At 42.6% G+C, this 24073-nt stretch overlaps 1 protein-coding gene across 2 annotated transcripts in view; it reads right to left on the bottom strand.

Moving 5' to 3' along the window:
* Positions 1-24073, bottom strand: part of PEAK1 (pseudopodium enriched atypical kinase 1) — a 218660-nt gene that overhangs the window by 160858 nt on the left and 33729 nt on the right. Inside the window, exon 1 of one of the 2 annotated variants that reach the window (XM_077828481.1) lies at positions 15883-15956. The exons of the other annotated variant lie outside the window; for it this stretch is intronic. The gene's annotated coding sequence lies outside the window, so the exon portion shown is untranslated. Of the gene's footprint in view, positions 1-15882; positions 15957-24073 lie in introns of those variants that run through there. 2 annotated transcript variants of the gene reach the window in all.

Genomic DNA, 24073 nt, shown 5'->3' with positions numbered 1-24073 from the left:
ACTAGCGCTAGGGATAGTTGTGGGGCAGCGAAGGGTACTCCTGAGCACACCTGCTGAGCATCCATCCGCCACAGGAGCAAGTCGAGGATAGGGCAAGGCAGGGTCATGATCCTGGCCAAGCTGTCCCTGGCAGGTCTGTGCACTGACATAAGCCATAACTGCAGCGGTCAAAGCCTGCGTCTGGCGTGCTGAACCAGTCTGCCATGTGGCAGAGAAATTTGAGACAATTTTTCGCAGTGGTGGTGGGGAATTGCATGAGTCCCTGGATCATGGCGTCGAGGGCCTGGAATCTCGCCTGCAGGAGGAATGCTCTGGCTTGGGTTGAGTCCAGAACCACTCCTATGAACTCTATCCTTTGGACTGGGGACAGAGTCAATTTCGCCTCGTTCAGTAGCAGGCCCAGATTCTGGAAGGTGGCTCTGATGAATGCCATCTGAGTTCCACCTGAGCCCTGGATCAGCCTTTGATCAGCCAGTCATCGAGGTATGGGAACACCTGTACCTGATGTCTCTGCAGAAAGGCGGTGGCGAAGACTGCCATGCACTTGGTGAAGACTCGAGATGCTGCTGACAGATCGAAGGGGAGGACAGTAAATTGGTAATGGGAACCATTGACCACAAACCTGAGGAACTTTCTGTGGTTGTGTGTGATTGCTATGTGAAAATACGCATCCTTCAAGTCAAGGGCGGCATACCAGTCTGCTGGATCCTGTGAAGGGATAATGGAGGTCAGGGAGATCACACGGAACCTGAGTTTCCTTACGAACTTGTTGAGGTCGCGCAGGTTCAGGATAGACCTGAGGCCGCCTTTGGCCTTCGTTATTAGGAAATTGTGGGAATAGAAACCCTCACCCCTGTGCTTCAGCGGAACCTCCTCCACCGCCCCCAGTGCTAGGAGCGATTGCACCTCCTGAATGAGAAGTTGCTCGTGAGAAGGGTCCCTGAAGAGGGACAGGGAAAGGGGGTGGAAGGGCAGGAGGGCACAGAATTAGATGAAGTATCCCCTCTCTAGCATACAAAGCATCCAGCAGTCCAAAGTTATACAGGACCATGCATGGTAGAAAGGGGATAGTCAGGAGGAAAAGGTAAGGCAGGGTAGATCCAGCCTCTGGTCTGGTGCGTCGTCCTCGACCGCACGTTCAAAAGTCCGGTTTAGGGCCAGAGGGTGGTTTGGACTGGCCTTGATTAGCGGAGGGATGTTGCCTTCTCCTACCGCTCCGGTTCCTCCTCCTAAAATTGTCCTGGCAGTTCTGTTGCTGAAACCTTTGAGGAGGTTGTGGGCGGAAGTGTCTCCGCCGTGTGGCGGGGGCATGAAAGCCCAAAGATCTGAGGGTGGCTCGGGAATCTTTTAGGCTGTGGAGCAGTTTGTCTGTCTTTTCTGAAAAGAGAGTCTCACCCTCAAATGGGAGGTCCTGATTTGTCTGTTGGACTTCGTAGGGCAACCCTGAGACTTTCCACCAGGCCCCCTGCCGCATAGCCACCCCTGTTGCCATGACTCTTGTGGCAGCGTCTGCAGTGACTAAAGCTGCCTGCAATAAAGCGCGGGAGACTAATTTCATTTCTTCCACCAAGGCGGTGAACTCTGACTGAGAGTCCAAAGGGACGAGCTCTGTGAACTTCACCATTGAAGCACAGGTGTTATAAGAGTACTTGCTCAAAATGGCCTGCTGGTTAGCTATATGGAGTTGCAAACCACCAGTGGAGTAGACTTTTCTACCCACAAAGTCTAGGCGTTTAGTGTCCCTATTCTTTGGGGAAGGACCTTGGAAACCTTGTCTCTGCCGCTGGTTAGCCTTGTCTCTCCCGCTGTTTAGCCGCATCGACCACTAGTGAGTCCAGAGGTGGATGGGAGTAGAGATGCTCAAAGCCTCTGGAAGGGATGAAATACCATCACTCATTACATTTGGCAGTGGGTGGCAGGGATGCTAGTGTCTGCCACAGGTGTCCACCACCATCTTTATGACGGGTAACGGTATCCGTGAAGGCCCCGAGGGTGAGAGGATGTCCACCATGGGATCCGTGTCCTCTACCACCTCCTCGGCCTTGATGCCCAGACCTTGGGCAGCCCTGCGGAGCAACTGCTGTAGGACTCTGTTATCCTCTAATGCAGGAGCTATGGTCGTCCCTGCCAACGCTTCGTCTGGCGACGAGGAGGAAGCGTGTGCCAGTAGTGGAAGCTGTCTACTGTCTGCCCCGGAAGGGTCACGTGACTCCCGGGGCAGCGTTGGAGGAGGTGGTGCTGATGACAGTGCCGGGGCCATAGGCGTTGTAGCAAACGTTGGAATTGGCATCAGTCTCACCAGAGGGAGCTGCGTCAGCACACTCACAGGAGCCACCGGGGTTGGGGGGCCCAGTGCCGACATCGGCACTGGGGACACAGGTGCCTGCATCGAGGTTGACAACGGTGCAGGCATGGGAGAGGAGTGCGTCAACGTCGTGAAGGCTGGTGCCGAAGTCGAGCACGGTGCAAGAGTCGACAATGGGGCCGGAGGCAAAGGTGTCAGGACCACGGGCGCCGGGGGTGGATGCACAGCGGAAGACGGCACGAAAGTGGCGGAAGGCCACTGAAGGTGTTGCTGAGTGTGGGCCCTGGGTTCCTCCCTGGCCCTGGTGATAAACCCAGGGAGTCCAGAAGGGCCACTGAGGCGTATTCTGCCACTGCGGCGTATTCTGCCACTGCGGAGGCTACGCCTGATGCTCCCTTCTGTCTCTGCCCGACCTCGCTCTACAGCTGCTGCTTCTACTCGAGCAGTAGGAGTCGGGCTCCGACTCCAAGGTCTCAGACACTGAAGACCATGGAGGAGCTGATCCTCGGTGCCTTGGACGTTGAGAGCTCAGGGAGCAGGAAGACTCTCTGTTGGATGTGCAGGCGCTGATGGTCTAGACAAAGGGGAGTGCCTCGAAATCATAGCCGATTTTCCCTTAGAGTGCACCGGAGGACGGCGCTCCTTCGGTGCTGAAGGTTCCTCCTTGGCCGGCAAGAATGGTGCTGTCAGGTGGAGATCTCTAGTGGCCTGGTATGCTTCACTTGACCCGCTAAATCAACAGCCGATGCATCGATCCCCCAGTAAGTGTAGACAAGCAGCTTCTAGGTTCCTATACTCCTCTCTCCTTTCCTCCGGAGAAACTATAGTAGTGCTGGGCCACTCATAGCTTACATTTTGCTTTCTCTTACATCCTGGGAATACAGTAGCAACACTGAGATGCTCTAGTGTTCTCCCACTTCCTTCTCTTTGAGTAGCAGCCACCTCTCTCTTACTATACCTGCTCCGTTCCTGCTGCTCTGCTTCCTTTTTGGCTCAATTAAGATCACCTGTATGCTCAAAATTCTTAATTCACCTTGGGAGGTCAGCCAAGTGAGTTTTTCAGGCCCTGAATATAAATCTGTAGCACCCACATATTTATATTAGCTTATCATCCCTATCTACAAAACTAGCCAGGGAATCTTTTCAAAAGTTCTATTCACCCCAACAGTTAGTTTACAGTCTAGCACAAAACTGTGGAAAACGGATTGGTTTTAGACCCAATCGTTGTTGTATTGTCACCAATAACCAGGCATAATGGAACACCAGTCTAGTTTAGACCATTCTAGATTATTAACATGTTTCTGAAACCCATAATTTCTCTTATTTTCACCACAAACAAGGAATAATGCAATATCAAATTTTTGGTTTCAAAACACAATCCTCTACAGGGAGCAGCTTGATGTGTAGGAGGTACAAAAAGCCTGTTGACAATTTAGCTCACATTGTGGGCAGTTGACCAAAAAACTACACATTCCTTTTATTATTAATAAACTTCTGAAATGAAGTATTTTAAGGAAAGAACATGTACTTTTATCATTATACTTGCTCTTGCCCTCCAAAACCTTTACCACTGGAATATGATATGATATGATATATAGAATATTCAACTGACTCGACCAGTCAGTCACATTTTGGGAGACAAGTGGGAAGTGGGCAGGGCAAACACAACACTTTTATGCAAATATATGAAATAATGAAAACCACTATGAAATCAATATAGTTGAAAACACAAAACAATCATTATAATTCCTTTGAGAGATTCATCATTTTTGATTTTTGAATCAGAATACCACAAGAGTTGCAGAAAAAGATTGTAAAAGATTTTTACAAAACGATTATCACTGCATTTGTAAACTAGATATTGATTTTTAAAAACTGTAGATTAAAATGTTTGACTGTTTAAGTTTAATCTGATTAATGCAAGGATCAGTTTTAGTTCTGAGTGGACTGAATCCATTTGGGGGTTGAAAGGAACAAATTCAAGCTAAGGATTTGCCATAAAATAAAATAAAATAAAAAATAAATAGATAATCAGATCTTTTTGACCTGCTATGCTGGCAACATTAAAACCTGAATTTCATTTTAGAAGACTATGCCACAAATCTGTCAGGGTTTCTATTAACTTGCCAAGAATCAAGATAAAACAAAATAAACTTTTATAAAGAACCAGAAGGGTTAACAAGTTAGTTGCCAATCTATTGTGTTTATGTGGAGATGGGAGGGGTGTATGTGTAGGGGGAGAGGGGTGCATGTGTAGGGAGGGCGCGCACATGGATGCGTACTACGATATACACACTCACTTTGTGTGCTAGCTGAATTCATGCCAACAATATGGATTACTTGGAATTTTGCAAAGGAATGCCCATTTTTTTTCAAATCTAATAACATTATTTATGATATATTGTATAATCAGATATGAAAGTTCATTTATGATCAAAAGAATAAATGTATGAATATGGAGCCTTCTTACTGAACCAATCTGTTCCTTGAATGTACGGTATTTGAGTCACATGTGTCTTCTTCACTGATAAGTTTTTGACCTTTTTTATTCCATTAACTGCAAAAAAAAATCCATACAGGTAGATCTAAAGCAAGCTGGATTCTATTCTGCTCATGACCTAAGTAGTACTTGCAGAATCTTTATTATTGGTGATAAAAGCCAAACCAAATACAGCTTGATTCTCAGATCCCAAGCTGATCTTACAAGACTGTGAGAAGATGAAAAAATACTACTTCTTAACCTAAGCAAATTTGATGTGAAGTAAGAGACAAGAGGCACAAAACTGAACCTATGTGCCACTTTTACTCAGCCACTTTTCAAAGTACTCTATTTTGTTTCACTCAGCATGTATGACTTTAAATAGCCCTGATTGACTGTCAAGAGAATCTGTTGCAGGGACACTTCTTATTCTACAGTTACTGGGCAGAGAGAGAGAACAATCAGAATGCAAGAATATATTCAATTCTCTTCAACAACAAAAAACACAATACATCTTAGGACAAGCTTGTAAGAGTGGGGAAGGTAGAGGACTCAAAGTCTTGGTGAGAAGCACTTTTCCATGAGGGGAATGTGGACAGTAGGTAAAGTAATCTTACTTATATACTCAAAATATATTAACTCTGTCTTTTTCTACTCTCAACTTTCTACCACCACTCCAAAATTTCAGTGGAAAGGATTCCAGTCTAATAATGGAATATAATGGTTACCTAGATGAACTTATCTGAGGACAGTAACTCAGACAGAGGTTATGGGTCTATTACAGGAGTGTGGGTCAGACTACATGATCATGATGGTCCCTTCTGGCCTTAAAGTCTATGAGTCCATGTATAAAACTAGAAACACCTATATGAATACTCTGTACCTCTGAAAAATACAATAAATAAATAAATAAGACGCAATGCCATGACATAACTGGGGTGTTCTTCAGGAGACCATGTGGTGGGGGGTGTCAGAGGTGCAGTTAACTCAGGAACTGTGATACTGGCAGTTTGGATAATCAGGGGAGCTGTTGCTTATGTCATATAAGATGGTAGCTACTTTGCAGACTGACTTGCTTTAAATAGGCTTTGTTCCTCTTGGTACTCCTTTGAACATATCAGACAGAATGCCTGCTATGTTTTAGGAATGGCAACCAATATCACAGCCAGCCTTGCAGAAGGAAGGAGGCTGATTTTATTTTCATGTCCCTCGGAGATATAATTCTAGTTAACTAAAATTCTCTTAACTGAAGATCACTTACATCTTTGTTTGTATACTGTGTGTGGAATACGTATATTTGCTGTGACTTACAATATATGTTTGTTTTTGAAGTATAAAAATAATTTAAAGTACATAGAAACATTTTCCCAGAGTTCATAAAGATGTGTTTTCCTATAACTTATGGAAGTGTAGTAAGGAAAGATGATATCAATAAGCACATATTAAAAGTGGCACGAGAAAGATTTATGCTTAAGGAAGAACTGCAGTGTACTACAGAGGCTTCTGAAGGAATTTAATACTGTACACTAGATGCAAATATATTCACATATAGCTTCTTCAGCACCTAGCACAATAACAGATCCTTTAAAATATCAGACCTCTTCTTTTAATGTACTTTTTCAGTGAATTTTTTAAGTGCTAGAATGACGACACTAAATTAAAGTCCTACATTCGTAAAACAGGTAGAGCACAGGCAGTAACAGTGAAAGTTTCCATCATAGTGCCCCTATATTTCTCACCACTGGCCTGGAGGGACTCAGGGAAAGAGGGTTCTGCATATCATAAATGCTTGTTTGATCTTTGGTATCTGCTTAGACTGCCAAAAAAGGGTGCCAGATGTCCTGGCAATGGGATTTGCAGTTGACAGCTCTTTGATGGCAACTAGATTAACAATGAAATCCAGTTCTGATTACACTTTTAGGAAATTATTACTTTTTTAAAAGTTTGTATTTAATGCTCTCAAGCAATAAGATAGTTCTTCAAATACCAGTCATAAAAGGAGGCTGTGCAAAGAATTTCAGATGAATGAGGCAAGTTAATGTATCTTCAAAGTAGAGTAATATATTCAGAGTGATATACAGTAGAACACGGGTAGTCTATTTTTTTTTGTCAAGGTCCAAATTTCTTGGGCAAGGTATAGTCATGGTCCAGACTACACGGAAAATAATAATAAAAAAAACCCCAATGATTTGGACCTCGGTCTCCCTATTGACTACCGCTACTACAGCAGAACCTCATTGAACTGAGCCTCCATTATCTGGCTTTCCCTGTTAACCAAACCACCTGCCGCCCAGAGCTCCTGCTGTAAGCTCCAGGCAGCTGGTGGTTGGACCCTGATTATCTGATCTAATTGGATCTGGGGCCAGACCGGATAACCAAAAATCCAGATAACTCAGAGAATGAGCGGCAGGGCTGACAGCCCAAGCCCCAGCTGCCTATTCTCTGATTTATTTGGATTTTTGGTTATCCAATCTGGCCCCCGTCCCAATTAGATTGGCTAATTGGGGTTCCACTGTACAAAGCCAGCAGCACAAGGGGGAAGGTCCCAGCTACTGTGGCCATGCAGAAGTGCCCCTCCCCCGGCCCAGCCGGAGCAGCTGCGGAGAGGCACCTTTCCCCCAAACCCCTCGTTCCCAGACCCACCCCAGAAGTCCACATTCCCAGCCAGAGCCCTCATCCCGCACCCCAACCCTCTGCCCCCTCCTGCACCCTGATTGGCGGCACAGTGGGGCTAAGGCAGGCTCTTTCTCTGATGTGACTCCGCACGGCTCCTGGAAGCAGCAGCATGTCCCCCCGCCCAGCTCCTATGCGTAGGGGCAGCCAGGGGGCCCTGATCGCTCCCCCCACCCCAAGCACCGGCTCTACAGCTCCCATTGGCTGGAAACCGCAGCCAATGGGAGCTGCAGGGGCAGTATCTGTGGATGGGGCAGCGCGCAGAGCTGCCTGGCTGCGCTTCCGTGTAGGAGCCAGAGGGGAGATAGTCTGCTACTTTCAGGAACTGCTTGAGGTTAAGTGCTGCCTGGAGTCTGCATCCCTGAACCCCTCTCACACCCCCAACACCCTGGCCCAGCCCTGATCCCCCTCTCACCCTCTGAACTCCTCAATCCCAGCTCAGAGCACCCTCCTCCACCCCAAACTTCAGCCCCACCCCAGAGCTCGCACTCCCAGCCAGAGCCTTCACCCCACCCTGCAAACTCCCGCCCCAGCCAAGAGCCTCCTCCCATGCCAGAAATGAGGGGTTCAGGGTCCCATCCCAGAACCTGCAACCCCAGCCCAAAGCCTGTACCTCCTCCCAAAACCCAGCCTCCTGCCTCAGCCCAGAGCCCCCTTCCATACTCCGGAACCCCTCGGCTCCACCCCCCCCCGCCCAGAGCCCCCATCCTGCACCTGAAACCCCTCATTCCTGGCCCCACCCCAGAGCCCTCACCCCCAGCAGGAGCCCTCACCTCTCCCCGCATCCCAACCCACTGCCTCAGCCCGCTGGCCCCTCCCGCACCCTGAACTCCTCATTTCTGTCCCCCCCATAATGAATGGGTGAGGGTGCGGAGAGCGAGTGACAGGGGGGAGATGGAGTGAGCATGGGGTGGAACCTCAGAGAAGGGGCAGAGCAGGGGTGGGACAATGGTGTTCAGTTTTGTGAGAGTAGAAAGTTGGCAACCCTATGCACATAACAAAATTTATTCCACACATGGACATAAAAAATTAAAGGGAGCACTGCCCATAATATGTGGTGCAAATGGACACACAGCAGCTCAGATCAGTGTAACCTATTGTCTGCTGAACACCAGTCTGCAAGCATACTATCAGAAAGCCTGCAGGGTGTTCAATGGGGACCGATCAGAAGAAGCTTTTTGCAAAGGGAGCTGCTTCCTGGTCACAAGAGCACAGCTAGATTTTGATGCACATTGCCTGGCCAATCATGCGCACACAGCACAGGGAATGGCGGGGGCGGGAGAGCAGCATGGGGACTAAGCAGCGGCCCTGCAGTGAAGGGGAACAGAAAAGTTCCCAGCTCAGCATGACCAGGGGAGGGATGATCCCAACACCCTGAGTGCTTCCCCGCCCTGCAGGGAAGCTGCTTCATCCCCACATAGCTCTCTGACCCCACTCCAACCCTCCTTGGGGCTACATATGCAGGAGCGCCTGGGCAGCATGTGGGAGCCAGCCCCAAAACTTCCCCACAACCTTCTGTGGTGGCAGCTCCAGATCCTCCTTGGTGCTGTGCAAAGGCTGCCCGGAGAAGGGAGCAAAGCTGACAGGCTGGAGGTGACTCCTGGCTGCCAGGATCTTGGGCACAATCCTTCTCCCAACCATGCTGAGCCAGGCACTCTGCTGCTCTCCATCCCTGCAGGGCAATCACTTTGCCCCACTCCGCTCTCAATCCATTGCACCCCAGCTCTGGCTGCCCTCCCTGGGGCTGTGTGTGCAGAGGCACCCACGCAGCACGCACTGTGAGGGTGATGAGTGGAAGCCAGCCCCAAAACTTCCCCACAGCCTCACGGGTATCCCTTATCACTGCTTCCTGGGGTGCAGCAGGGACAGGGATAAGGAGTCCTCATGCGGTGGTGGAGCCCACTGCACTCCAAGCCCTGAGGATACATTTCACAACTCCATAGCTGGCAGCAACCAGGCTGGATGTGTGTTTTTTCCCTCTGAAACTGACATTCTATGTCAAACTTCAAAACAGACAAAAATAAATAAAAACCAAAACAACAAAAACCCTTTTATTGAACATCCCATGTTAAAAATTAAGAATTGTAAAGTTTCATTTTAATAGGTTAACAGCCCTGGAGACTGATGTCTTAATTATCGTCAGAACAGGTGCACATGGGCATTTTCCTGCTAGTGTGACTCAGCCTAGAGGTGGAGAGCCCAATTCTCAGATTAGATGATAATTCAGTACAAAACCTTCTCAAACTGCAGTCATTCTACTGAGACAGCTCCCAAAGGAGCTAATTATGCATTTATTAACTTGTGCTCCTTAGGGGAACCTGATTGCCATCAATAGCACCATCATAGTTAGGGAACACGGTGGGCAGCAGTTTTTGCCCTGCAGTGCAACACATTCACAGGGCTAGAATGTCAACACTGGGGCAGGGGCTGCTAACATTCTGGGATAGGGTTACTTTGATTAGGGTCTGTGCATTGCAGAGTGAATGTCACAGCCCTAGGTTTGAGCACGAGTCAGAAAATCCTTAATCTAGAGTTAAAATGCAGCGTAGACACTCAAGCCCATGGTTCTGTGCAGAGCTGTGCTGTCCATAGGATGGACCGGGGCAACTGCCCCGGGACCCTTGCTTTGGGGGGCCCCATGCTTTGGGATGTGGGGTCCTGGGCAGCCTGGGGGGCTAGCAGGGGGCCTGGCGCTGGCGGCAGCAATCGACACGGCCCCAGCCTGTCCCGCTCTACTGACGCCCACCATCGCTCGCGGGAGGGATGGAAGCTGGAAAGAGGCAGTGCGGGGGCTTGGGAGAAGGGGTGGAATGGGGGTGGGGAGGGGGCAGAGCAGGGGTGGGAAGAGGCGGGGCGGGATTGGAGCAGGGGCAGAAGACTGGGGGGAAGGGGTGGAGGGGGGGCGGGGCCCAGGGTGGAGGTTGTCCCAGGCCCTGCATCCCCCCAGGGCCAGCCCTGGTTCTGTGACACAGGTCAGCTAACTCAACTCCCACTAATCGTAGGCTTACATTGCTGTGTAGACATACCCAGAGAGTGTCTCAAGGGAAAGGCTCTTTAAAGTGGTCTCAGCTTCCTCCAGGAATGAGTGACTCAGCAGACTTACAAAAGCACTTGGAGACAATGGGAGGAAGCTAAACAAAGAAGGATATGGTTAAGTGAGTGCAAAGTGGGCATCAAACGCTACCATTTTAATTTGGTAATATTTTACATGCACTTTGTATAGGTATAAATGACTATGGAAGGTGCAAAAGCAGTGGAAAACCTTTCTGAATACAAGTTCCTCATTGATCCACTACAAATAAAAGGACGATTCATAAACCAATCTGGAAAGCAGATTTCTTCACAGAAACTCCTACGTGTCCATATGAGATGCTCATTAATATCAAAATAAGTAAATTCATCATAGTGATAAAAAAACCTCAATTGCCCAGATTCTTATGATTTTATAATGACTGCAATTCAGTTACATTTCAGGTTTCAGAATAGCAGCCGTGTTAGTCTGTATTTGCAAAAAGAAAAGGAGTACTAGTGGCACCTTAAAGACTAACCAATTTATTTGAGCATAAGCTTTCGTGAGCTACAGCTCACTTCATCCGATGCACTCACTGTTCCTCAGTCGTTCCTGTTAACTGCTAGAAATGGCCCACCTTGATTATCACTACAAAAGGTTTTCTCCTTCCCCCACCCCTGCTCTCCTGCTGGTAATAGCTCATCTTAAGTGATCACTCTCCTTACAGTGTGTATAACAACACCCATTTTTTCATGTTCTGTGTGTATATAAATCTCCTCACTGTATTTTCCACTGAATGCATCCGATGAAGTGAGCTGTAGCTCACGAAAGCTTATGCTCAAATAATTTGGTTAGTCTCTAAGATGCCACTAGTACTCCTTTTCTTGTTACATTTCAATGTCTCTGGAATATAACGCCTTAATGATGGTCCTTGAACATTTCGTACACTTGTTAAAGAGAAAATCCTCCCAACTACTAATGTTCTGTTAGTGCCTGATGTTTCATTTCCCCAGACAACTTAAAGTGAACTGCGTCATGGTAAATGTGTGCCTGAAATATCCTCATTGGTTCTCACAGGGAAACCTTCGGGCTTGTCTTCACTAATGGGGTAAGTCGATCTAAATTACTTTACTCCAGCTATGTGAATAACGTAACTGGAGTCAACGTAGCTTAGGTCGACTTACCCTCGTGTCTTCACTGCACTGCATTGATGGGCGACACTCTTCAGTCAAACTTCCCTTACTCTTCTCGGAGAGCTGGAGTACTGGGGTTGATCGGAGAGTGCTCTGCCACTGATTTAGTGGGTCTTCACTAGACCCACTACATCGATCCCTGCTGTATCGATTGCAGCAGCATCAATCTTCCCGTAGCGGAGACAAGCCCTTCCACAAAGGAGCATGAGGTCTAGCTTAATGAAGCTAGAACAAATCTGTTAGAGGCTGTCTCTGCAAAACTTTCATAGAATCGTAATGACAGGTTTCAGAGTAACAGCCGTGTTAGTCTGTATTCGCAAAAAGAAAAGGAGTACTTGTGGCACCTTAGAGACTAACCAATTTATTTGAGCATAAGCTTTCGTGAGCTACAGCTCATCCGATGAAGTGAGCTGTAGCTCACGAAAGCTTATGCTCAAATAAATTGGTTAGTCTCTAAGGTGCCACAAGTACTCCTTTTCTTTTTATAGAATCATAGACTATTAGGGTTGGAAAAGACCTCAGGAAGTCATCTAGTCCAATCCCCTGCTCAAAAGTAGGACTAACACCAACTAAATCATCCCAGCCAGGGCTTTGTCAAGCCAGGCCTTAAAAACCTCTGAGGATGGAGGTTCCACCACCTCCCTAGGTAACCCATTCCAGTGCTTCACCACCCTCCTAGTGAAATAGTGTTTCCTAATATCCAACCTAGACCTCCCCCACTCCAACTTGAGACCATTGCTTCTTGTTCTGTCATTTGCCACCACTAAGTTCAGACTAGCTCCATCCTCTTTGGAACCCCCCTTCAGGTAATTGAAGGTTGCTATCAAATCCCCCCTCACTCTTCTCTTCTGAAGACTAAATAAGCCCAGTTCCCTCAGCTCTCCTCCTAAGTCATGTGCCCCAGCCCCCTAATCATTTTCGTTGCCCTCTGCTGGAACTCTCTCCAATTTGTCCACATCCCTTCTGTAGTGGGGGAACCAAAACTGAAGGCAATACTCCAGGTGTGGCCTCACCAATGCCGAATAGAGGGGAATAATCACTTCCCTTGATCTGCTGGCAATGTTCCTACTAATACAGCCCAATATGCCGATAGCCTTCTTGGCAACAAGGGCACACTGCTGACACATATCCAGCTTCTCATCCACTATAATCTCCAGGTTCTTTTCTGCAGAACTGCCACTTAGCCAGTTGGTCACCAGCCTGTAGCAGTGCATGGGATTCTTCCATCCTAAGTGCAGGACTCCGCACTTGTCCTTGTTGAACCTCATCAGATTATTTGGCCCAATCCTCCAATTTGTCTAGATCACTCTGGACCCTATCCCTACCCTCCAGCGTATCTACCTCTCCCACCAGCTTAGTGTCATCTGCGAATTTGCTGAGGGTGCAATTCATCCCATCATCCAGATCATTAATAAAGATGCTGAACAAAAGTGGCCCCTGGGGCACTCCGCTTGATACCAGCTGATACCATTTCGTAGAGGTAAGAAACCTATTTTTCTGAATGAAGCATTTCGATACCAATCACTCAGAAAAATAATTTCATTTGAACCCTCCCTGTTATGTAGGTGCCTTGACAGCAATTCAAAAATAAGTGATTCCAAGGTTGTGCTCTGTCATGGACTTAAAAATGGGACATAAATCCTGGTTTTCTCTAAAAATGCCCCTTTTGGTGTGGAATTTGACAAAAGGTTTTAAGATTCTTTATATTTCCTTTGTAGTTTTGGTTTGGTTTCTTTTTATAAATTTATAATTTTTTTTAAACAGTAAGGGTTTGACATTTTCTATAGGCAGAAAGTAAAATTGACATAAGCCTTCCAAACAGGCAGCGAGGGAGCCATCATGTTGAACTTCCCACACAAACAATCGAGGCTTTTTCCCCAACAAAATTGAAATTTTCCCACGGAAAACTTTGTTTTTGCGAAAAGGGCATTTTTCATCAGAAAATCGTTCTGCCAAAAAAATTTCTACCCAAATGTGTAATTGTACCTGTAAATGTTATTCTCTGAACAAGGTAACTCTGGCTCACTAAACGCTCCTTCCATTTAAAGGAAAAGAGTTTGTTCAGTTTATGTTCTTTGTTATTTTTAGGCAACTAGTTGTTTACATTTAAATGTGGTCACTAAAAAGTGTCTCCTGCATCTCTCTGAATAAAGTAGAAACTGAGGAGGCAGATTTCTTCCACTTATTTTGCACCAGCCCACTAGTGCTGCTTCCTTCCACTTAGTTGAAGATGTTCATCCTATTTATCCAGATTTGTGGATGAACTTACAGAAACAGTGTTTTACACTAGTAGCACTGATAGTACTTTAAGACCAAATGTTGCCACATTAACACTGAGCGCTGTGAACACTTATGTAATTTTAAGGTTATCCTTAATGTTTTCACACACAAAAATTGTGATTAACTGGTGGAATTTATCTGGATAAGTATTAATCTCTCCACCCATAATTTAAACACTGTTTCTATATATGGGTCTTCCGCTGACAACCAAAATCAGTGCTTTCTAATATCCAGATGCAACAGGATTATTGAAAGACTTTTCTTTGGAGGATAGCAGTCTTTCTTGGGGGCTTTTGTCTGACATGTTGGAGATTTAATTTAGAAGAGAAGCAAATTTGCAATGGTTTTACAGTATCTGCTTTGTCTACTGTGAAAGTTGCTGCATGCAGCGAAGTAAACAAGTAGGTCCGCACTTTCTCAGTAAGCAAAAGGGTAACTCAAGTCTCTTTGTAAATGGCACTAGTATTTTTAACTTCTTTAAACCCCAGAATCTCTCAATCTTTATATAAATGCATGTATATCTTTATACGCTTTTAACTTTTTCTCTTAAAGAAAGCACAGAAATCAAACAGGAAGAGTACTGAGACATGTACTTGTGAAAGTGTAACAAACTTAGGAATGTAAAAATGTAATCTTTTAAGGCTTCTTTTGAGCTCCATTAGCAATGTAGCTGAGGGACACCATACAAATGATCTAATATCACTTTTGCATTCTAATAAGTATACTAAAAGGAGACTGACAGAAGCCAAACATGCCCGTCTTTTGAATGAGCTATATACATCTCTGCACAAAATTTCTCTTACAAAATTTAAAGACTGCCAATTTATACGCAGAATCCATCAACATTATTTGCAGGGATACTGAATTCATGTTATGCTCAGAACTAAAAGATTTGATTCCAAATAGCTGGGGGGCAGATTTTTTTACTTTACTGAAAAACCCAACAAACCCAGCCCATCCCCGGTCCCCCCAAACTCTGAGTATATTAATCCCTTTTCCTTTTGGTTGCTCCAATTCTTATATAACAGTGTCATTTCCTGAATTCAAATCTCCAATAAACCAACCCTTAATGCTGAACAATACCATATTACGCTTTTCAGATCACTCCTTCATTATTCAATGTCTTTAACAGAGTTTTCCATTTATAAACAGGGAATAATGTATCAGATTAAGTATCATTTTATGAGTATTAGTGAAAGACTCAAAAGCAGTACTGCAGTGAGGGTTCTGGTTCCACGGAAGTGTGAGGATGATGAACGCCTCGAAACATGTTTTCATAACCTAATATAGTCAGCAAAATATTAATCACAGTATAGAGCAGTAATTTTACCTAGTTATGTGTATGTATTTGGGGGGAGGAAGGGTTATGGGAACTTTATACAGAGCATTTGAAAAAAGAAGTAGATATTATTTAGAAAGGGTCTTTCTTCTTTCTGTGCAGCACTACATCTTGTTCCAAGTGCCCAAAACACAGATTTATTCAGCCATGTAACCTGTGGTTTAATAATTACTCTAGCCAAGTACTGGAATAAAATGATGGTACTTTATTAATCAGAGTTGTTCTATTTTTTTTACTGATGGAAGGTAGCCCCTTCTTGACTAGAGTTCCTACTTATAAACAGCCAGATTCTCAATGCAACTATTTGATTATTATCTATGTTCAAGCCCATGCACCTACCTAGCATTTTGCCAGCTCACAAGTTGATTTTCTGTGTATTAGAAATAATCTAAACTGTGCAGGCCATGTATGAAAAGTAAAAACAGAGAAGATTAGCTGCTACTGACAATCAGGCAATCTGTGAACATAAATCAAACAACAAGGTATGTCAGCTAGTAGACCAACTCTTGAAATTATCAACAGTACCACGAAATATGCATCTCTTCTAAGGGCAACTGCTACATGGTACCCTATTTTATTTATAGGCATTTTATGACAACTCACCTCCATAATATTTGGAATCTCTAAAGCCAAAAAGTCAGAGAAGCATGAAGAGTTACTCCGCACTAGAACAAGCGTGCTGCAAAAACATGGAGATATTGCATCACATTAGCATTGGTGCTCTGCAGCTGCTGACTTGCTGAACTGCAGAAAAAGCTTTCACAGCCAAACAAAAGACGCGTGATTTTTGGTGCAAACCTCAAGAGGTTAATTTAGAGAGAGGAAAGCATCCTTTCAAAACCAACCTTTCAAGCAAAATTTGGAAACGACTTGGCTTGATTATATCTTATAAACAAAATGCGTACAAAGAATGAAAAAGAAATCCCAAACACTAACAAAATATGAGAGAACAGAAAGAATCTCTTACTGATTTTATCAGTGGTGAGTTGATATTTTGAACAAACCACTCAGGGTTTCTGAAATTCCAACCCAGGACTTTACAAATGGTTTTAAAGAATATTTGAAATATTAGGAATTCCCAGATCATGCACAAAAAACCAATGACAACCAACGGGAATTTACTACTAACATTTATTATGCTTTTTTTTTTTAAAAAGGTCACTTTTAATATTACCTGTTCCATGTTTTGTACTTTAATTGATTATGCACCACCCAGATTACATTTAATGGCACTTAGTAAATAAAATGTTATATGAAGAAAATGACTATGCATGGAGATTAATGTATTCAATACATAGCCAATACTAGTCTTTTTAAATTGGTAACTGAATAATCAGTTCATATAATCTTGGTTAGCAAAATAACATTACTTCCTTTTGGTCTAATATCAAAATCCTCATTTATATGACCATTGAAATCATACGAGCCACGCAGCCAAAAGGATGATTGACCATCCTCCTCTAATAATGTTAAACCATTAAATACAGCAGATAAATAGAGCAGTCTGAACTCTGATTACTCAGGGATGCAGTTGCTGCAGTTTGGCAGTTCTAGTACCACCATTAAGACCTCAGTTACTATTCACCTGCACCAGATTTTCACCTGCACCAGGTAAGCAGAAATTTTAATTACAGCCCCTCAAGCAATTACTGATCCTACATTAGTGTAATTTTATTGCTACAACTGAGCATGTACACTAGATGTTTAGGTCAATTTGCCCAAACACAGGGAAATTTAAAGCTTGGAGAAAAAAAATAAAGCTACAACAAACAGAACTGTAGAAAACAAACGTATACACAGACTTCATTTATATATAAACAAGAGGATATTTCAACCATTCATTTTAATCTGTGATTGACCTTCACTTTTCAGATAACCTTCAAGATGAAAATTTCAGTTTCAAGACAACCACTAAAACTCTTAAAAGCATTTACTGGGTTTAACAGTTTGCCTGGAAGCATGCACGCGCGCGCACACACACAGACAAACCTCAAGGAAAACTCTACAAATAATCTCCAAATTTTGTGATCAGTATTTTGTAAGACAACACATGTTCACTTTAAACATTAACTTCTCTAGAGCCCAACACCAAAAAAATCTGGGCCTCAATAACCATGTATGCATGCCTCTCACTCTCTTGTGCACATGGACAAGGGGAAGCCATTATATTGATCCTTGTGCTACCACATCCTGATCTAGCACCTATATAAATGAAAGAAAAGATTCCCATTGACCTCCATGGCACTGAATCTGGCCCGCAGTGCACAAGGACCAGCAGTGTCTACATCTGACATCAGCATTAGAGAAGCCAAAAGCAACATACTCTTGCACCACATTCATACCAGTAAGGAGGAATTATATTGGCAAGGTGGGAAGTCACATTTCCTGCTTTGACATGCACCCCCCAAGTACTAAGGAGACATTCTGGTTCAGTCACCCCGAATCCCCTGGGGGTCTGCCCCCAGGATGGAGCCCCTCTGCAACACCACCCTCTTAAATCATCATCATCATCACCCAATGTGCTGGGTCACATGAAGACCTCCTGACGACCGTGAAGAAGCGCAAGCTGAAGTGGTACAGCCATGTAACAAGATCATCTGGCCTATCCAAGATCATCCTCCAAGGGACAGTAAAGGGGAAGAGAAGAAGTAGACAGAAGAAGAGATGGATTGAGAAGATAAATGAGCAGACAGGAATGGACTTTGTGGAGACTCACGCACTGACACACCATCATCAGGGGTGGAGACAACTGGTTGATTGCTCATCAGTGACGGTGCCCCAACGACCAGTGCAGTTATGGGAGTGATGATGATGAATTGCCTCTCATTTATAAGTCACATACTTCACACAAATTCTCACCACCCAATAAAAGTCAAAGGTAAAATATTGGTATTGTTTGAAGCAGTCATTTTTTTCTTTTCTTGCATCACTTCATCTTGAATAGGGCAATGAAAGAAGTTACCTTGGCAATAGCTTGTCTCAAGAATCCATAGCAACAACAAGTAGACACTCACTTTTCAGGCTCAGATTGGATAGTTCCCTGAACAAAACTCAAAAATCAAACTGTTAATACTTCAAGGAGAGTGTCATTTGGGAAAATAGTAAACAGGGTTGAGCATTTTCATTCTCTGAACTATCAAGGAAGGTGAAGGATGAAAGTAAATGATCACTTCCTTAATCTTGGGCAGGCCATTCTTCACATAATAATTTCACTGTTAGTCCTAAATTATTCCACTGGAATCAACAGAAAGCCAGAATTACTCAGCCCTCTACATTTGAAAACAGCCAAGAGGTTAATTGTAAACCCATATTGTTTTTCTTCCACATCAAGTATCATGAGCCCATAAAAGGTGTTAATAACCAAGAAAATGCATGAACCATAAGATGAAACTGTGCACTAATTAGAGGGGAAGCATATTAAGATAGGTTTTGCTATATTTCTATTTTTAGATTAAGCAAGCTGTAAAGTGCTCAACAGCAGGTAGAGTATATCAGTCTGGGAAGGAAGGAAAGAAGGAGAAGGTTTTTGTTTAATTACTAGACCTTCTGCAGTACATTAAGACATTTAATCAAGATATCTATCTATCTGTATAGATAGATATAAAAATGCATTCTAATTTCTTTTGTTAATATGTGTCAAATACCTTCACTGCCTCAAAGAATGAAATTACTAATAAATGCTGCTAGAATTATTAGCATTTTGTCTGTGTGAATGTGTTGGGGATAGGGAGAGAGAGGATTGTTTCAATGAGAAATTATGGATGAGCAATCAGAACAGTCAGTGCTTACATCTACTTTGATTTTCAGTAATAACGTAAACGTAACGTAAGGCTAAAAATTCCCCCTCAAATTACAACTCTGCCTATGAAAATCAGACATTCCAAATGCTAAAAAAGATTATTAGACTTAGAGGAAGTGTAACGTGGCTGGGAAGATGAAAGTTTATGCAAAGAGGACAGGGTCCATAATCAATTCCCTTGACAAGCTTTCCTTGTAATTATTTAAGGTAGAATACGATGAATGACTGCAAGTGCAACTATAATCCGGTAACCACTTATCTTTCAGTTTATAATAAAGAAACAACTCATATTTCCTTTACAGTGCCCCACAAAGAGAAAATTAAAATACTGAAGAATGGCAAAGCATTTTTTCAAACAGCAAGAGCGAAATGGCATTTCCAGAACTGAGACATCACAAGCAAGATCCTTTGAACACAACAAACTCCTGCCCACGTATTCTTCCATAAAAAAAGCAGATTTCTTCTAGCATTCTTTAGCAACATTTAATTACAAAATCATATGCTCAGCCTCCGTCTAAAGGAAAGAATGAATGTAATGGGTCTTGAAGAGAACAACTGGATCTTTGTGAAGTGGGAAGGACATTGACGTTTTGGGGTTTGTTTTATTTTTGTTTTTTAAAGTGGGTGTGGAGAGGATAGGAGAGCAAAAGCTTCCAGTTGCCAGGTCCCCAATCCTGTTGTCTATGTCCATCTCCAGATCTCCCCAAAAATCTCTGTTACAGCAGAAACTAATGGTGCATATCTCGTGTGCATACTGCAGCCTGTGTGGTCCAATTAGAACAATGCAGAGGTGTTTGTTATTTTAAAACAGGAATAGAGAAAGGTCATTTCATTTAAGGAAGCTGCAGAAATCTTGGAATATTTCAGAGATTTGTATTTGTGCAGGGAGACTAGGGTTTTGCGGACTAGCTTCTTTTGGGCAGAGGAAGGCTGCTAATATTTTTGTTGGATTATATTTTCAAATATTTTCATTTATTTGCCGAGACTGCCTACATCCTGGGATAGATATTCTATTGTTTAAATGTTGAATTCAAAATAAAGTAAGTAAATAAATAGTAAAATTCTGGAATTCATGCAGCATGGATCGGATTTTAATGTAGCAGTTCAACAGTGAAAATCATTAAATGAGAAGAAATGGTGCATTGTTTGGGAAAAACAAGGCATCAATACCACTGACATTAATTAGCTAGACATCCATTATTACAGATCTTTGACATTTCTAACAAACAGAAGTACCCAGACTTTGGTGAGCTGATGACAAACCAGAGAATGTCAATGTCAAAATACATTATTTCACTAGGTCTCAGCGAATCCTGAAATGAATTTAATTTTGGTGCTGTCTCAGATTTCATTTTATATTAGGCTTTTATTCTGTTATTTGAAGTGTACTAGTGTAATCTGAGTATAAGCATATACATATATTTCCTCTACTTGCAAAAATAAGTTTTGTTTTTTATTTTAAAAGCATGACTGTACTGAGACACCCTACAAAGCAGCTCAGTGGAAGCTCACAATCTGAATAAACTTCTGAATAATTAAACTACTAAATTCCTCTTAAATGAAGTCATTTAATCCTGAGTTGTTTTTTTACATCTTTTTGGTTTAATCCAAAATGAAAGCGCCAGAAGCATATATACTTCTTGTTTATGGAGCAGAAAGGACAGAGAAGGTGGAAAGAAATTAGTGTTGTTGGGGAATAATTAGGTCTAACAGTAACATGACAACTGGTATTTGCCACATCACAACAAACAAATGTGAACCAGTAATTGAAATGATGAAGGAATGTTTTCTCAGCTACCCAGGAAGGCCTTCCATTGTTTGGAAAAGGTGTGAGTCATTAAATCTGGCATGTACAAATTGGACTTCCAATAACTATAAATACTTGACATACCTTCAAGGGCTCTCTGGAATGGAAGAATGGAAATCTATAGGTACTTTCTTAAAATTACAGAAGCATGAAGCCATGCATCATTTCACAGATTTTGATTTGTTGTGTTTAGACTCTTATGAATTGCATTACTCAAGCATGAACAGTTATAACCTTGAAAGGGTCTGCTTACTTGCTTCTGACAGTCTGAAAAGCAAAGCTACTATAAAGGATGATAGATGCAGAGGACTTGATGGCACACTAATGTAATGCAACATTCTCTTACATCATAATTTATCAAAGCCATTGAGTGAAATTAGTTTTGTGATACCAGCCAAGAAACTCCTGGGCAACAGTACTACGTCATAAAAACAAACACCATTCTCAATCTGTTTGATTTTGTTTGCTTGCTAGAGGCCAGCACTGAAGCAGTAGAAAGTGCATTACTGTCATCCTGCCCTATTGTTTTTTATTGTAACCATAAGATCCTCCTGACTCTGACACATTCAAGTTCTCTTTAATCTGTTTATATACCTAATATAATTTATAGATCCAAGAAACAAGGGATGAAATCCTGGTTCCACTGAACTCAATAGTAAAACTCCCATAGAATTCAATGGGACAAGAATATCACCCAAGGCATCCAAACAATGTACAGCAATCATGCTAATTTATTTAACTAATTATAAAAGGTGTAACAAATTAGTTAGATGACCTCAACCTAATCCCTTGGACATCTAGCTATTAGCACTTTTCTTATAACCAAATGTCACTATATTCACCAAAATAAACTCCCACCCACAGGAGTGGAGATTTAAGGTAAACATACATTTAAAATACCTTCAAGAAACAGATCAAGCTGAAAAAGCTTGTAACTCCTACATAGCGCATACCAAATAGTGTTTTTAGAGAAAGTACGCTTACTCCACATGGCATGTTCTCAGAATAACCTTGTAACCATTTCCTCTTGAATAAGGGAGTTCTGGGGAATCACAGATGACTACGCAGTGGCTAGGATGTGAAAGTCTCTCACCTGACAATACACACAATGACCTAACCTCCTTAACTATCCAGGTGCAAAGGCAGAATATTGTCACATAACCCACCTAGGTCACTCTTTAAGGAAACAGACTTGTGCAGAGATCAGCAAGAATGGTTAACATGTTCAGTCCTGAGGATAGGAATTTAAAAGAATTTCACAGTCAGTGGAAGCAAAAAATCCTCAATATTTTTTAATTAGGGGCAACATGTCCCTATACAACACAGACAATTCACAAAATGCATCTCCACACCACAGGGGTTTGCACTAACAAACATAATATTACCAGTAATAGTAAAAAATCTAGTTAAAACTCCAGTTAACTCCACAAAAACCGGGTGGATGGATGCTTCCTTGCAACTGAAAGTTGCCTGTATATACAGTCTATTATAGTTTATGTTCTTCAGCAACTACCAACATCCAACTAAGCAATCAAAACATTGACAAAGATGTCATGTTATCTTAAGCCTGTAAGGTCAAAGCTATTTGTATTAGTTTAACCATGTAATAAAAAATTTGCCCAGTGTGCATACAATTCAAGAAGTTGAGATTTTTTCAGTAATATGACACATTGCCATTGCTCCTTTTTAAACTCACTCATTAACAATATTTTAACTTACACTTCCTCACAATGCAAACCCCGAAAAACAAAAAATAAGACAGTCACATCCTAACACACCCATTTCCAAGCAAAGGCTCATTATCCTGACACTGACCATAGCAATACAAAAAATACCTTCTTCAAATCTTTACGATAAAACTAATATTAATCCTAAGACCTGTAATAGTTTTATTAAAGTTTTCTACTAGTTCATATAGTTTCCTCTTTGGAAATCATCTTCTGGGGTCAGAGTATGTTGCTGCAATGCAAGTCTGAAGGTGAGCTGGCAGGGTGAGGAGAAAAACCTGAGCAGTCTCCACTGTGGTGAAATGAGCAGATCTGATCCTAACCAGATGAGCTGATCATGACCATTAGTAATGTCCAGATGCTCCACTATGAGAAATAGAAGTTCCAGATAAAAGTTTTTGGGGAATGATTTTTTGTACCATATTTTTAACCACATTTGCAGCAGAGCCTTGATCATATTAGCATTTACATTCCAACTAATGCTATTGGAGCAGCACACACGGTTTAAAAAAAAGTAGAACAGACAGTTTTTTTGAAGGGTGAAGGGAACCTGGGGTGAACCAAAAGTAAACACCACAGATTTTTACAGATTGGCTTGAATCTGATTTTACACTAGTGTGTTACAGATGTAGCTCCATTGTCTTCAATTAAATTACTTCAAATTAACATTAAAGTGACAGCAGTACAGGGCCTACATGTGTACAAGTGTGATGCTTTCTGGGACCTTTAGCAGTCTTGTATTTAAAAAGCTGAAATGAGTTTAAACACACAGCTTTTAGAAAAGCTCCATAGATAAGACTCCTTTAAATTTTCAAAAATATAATGGGCCCTTCCTCCAATTCCTAATGTGTGAGGTTAATTTATATGGGGAACACTGGTAAGAACAGGACCAGGTCAAAACTGAATACACAAGAAACACTACTGCTCTAGTTGCAGAAGAGCCCAGTGAAGCTTCCTTAGTGAAATTATTTACGTAACTGTCACATGGGGATGGGAAGAAAGAAGGTACTAAGTAAATAAGAAGAATGTGACAAATCTGAATTTTAATTTTGCGGTGGAACCTTTAATTTAATTGTGAACAAAGGAGTTGTCATCTTCATCTAGAAAAGTTACTTTTCGACTCAGGCTTCAGGAACGGATACTGAGTTGGTTTAAGACTTGACATAATTCGCTAAGGTATGGCATATATGCTTTAAAGGGAGCGTTGCAGCATGACCCTTACATATATTGACCAATTTAAAGGTCTGTGCATGGTATTCCTTTCCCAGTTGAGCTTGCAGTGAAGGTATCAGGGATAAAAAAAATCATGTCAATGTATTGTTTTTACTGTTCTTATTTTTGTGCTTTTTTGTATTTCAAAAAACAAAACATTTTTATTATGAATCTATGTGGTAATTTTAGATAAAGCAATTAAAACTGCCATGAGCAGCATAACCACCTTCACTAAGGTGAGCAGACAGG

The sequence above is a fragment of the Eretmochelys imbricata genome, chromosome 10 (assembly GCF_965152235.1).
Source record: "Eretmochelys imbricata isolate rEreImb1 chromosome 10, rEreImb1.hap1, whole genome shotgun sequence".
Classification (NCBI taxonomy): domain Eukaryota; kingdom Metazoa; phylum Chordata; order Testudines; family Cheloniidae; genus Eretmochelys; species Eretmochelys imbricata.
This window is presented reverse-complemented; position numbering and strand designations above follow the sequence as displayed.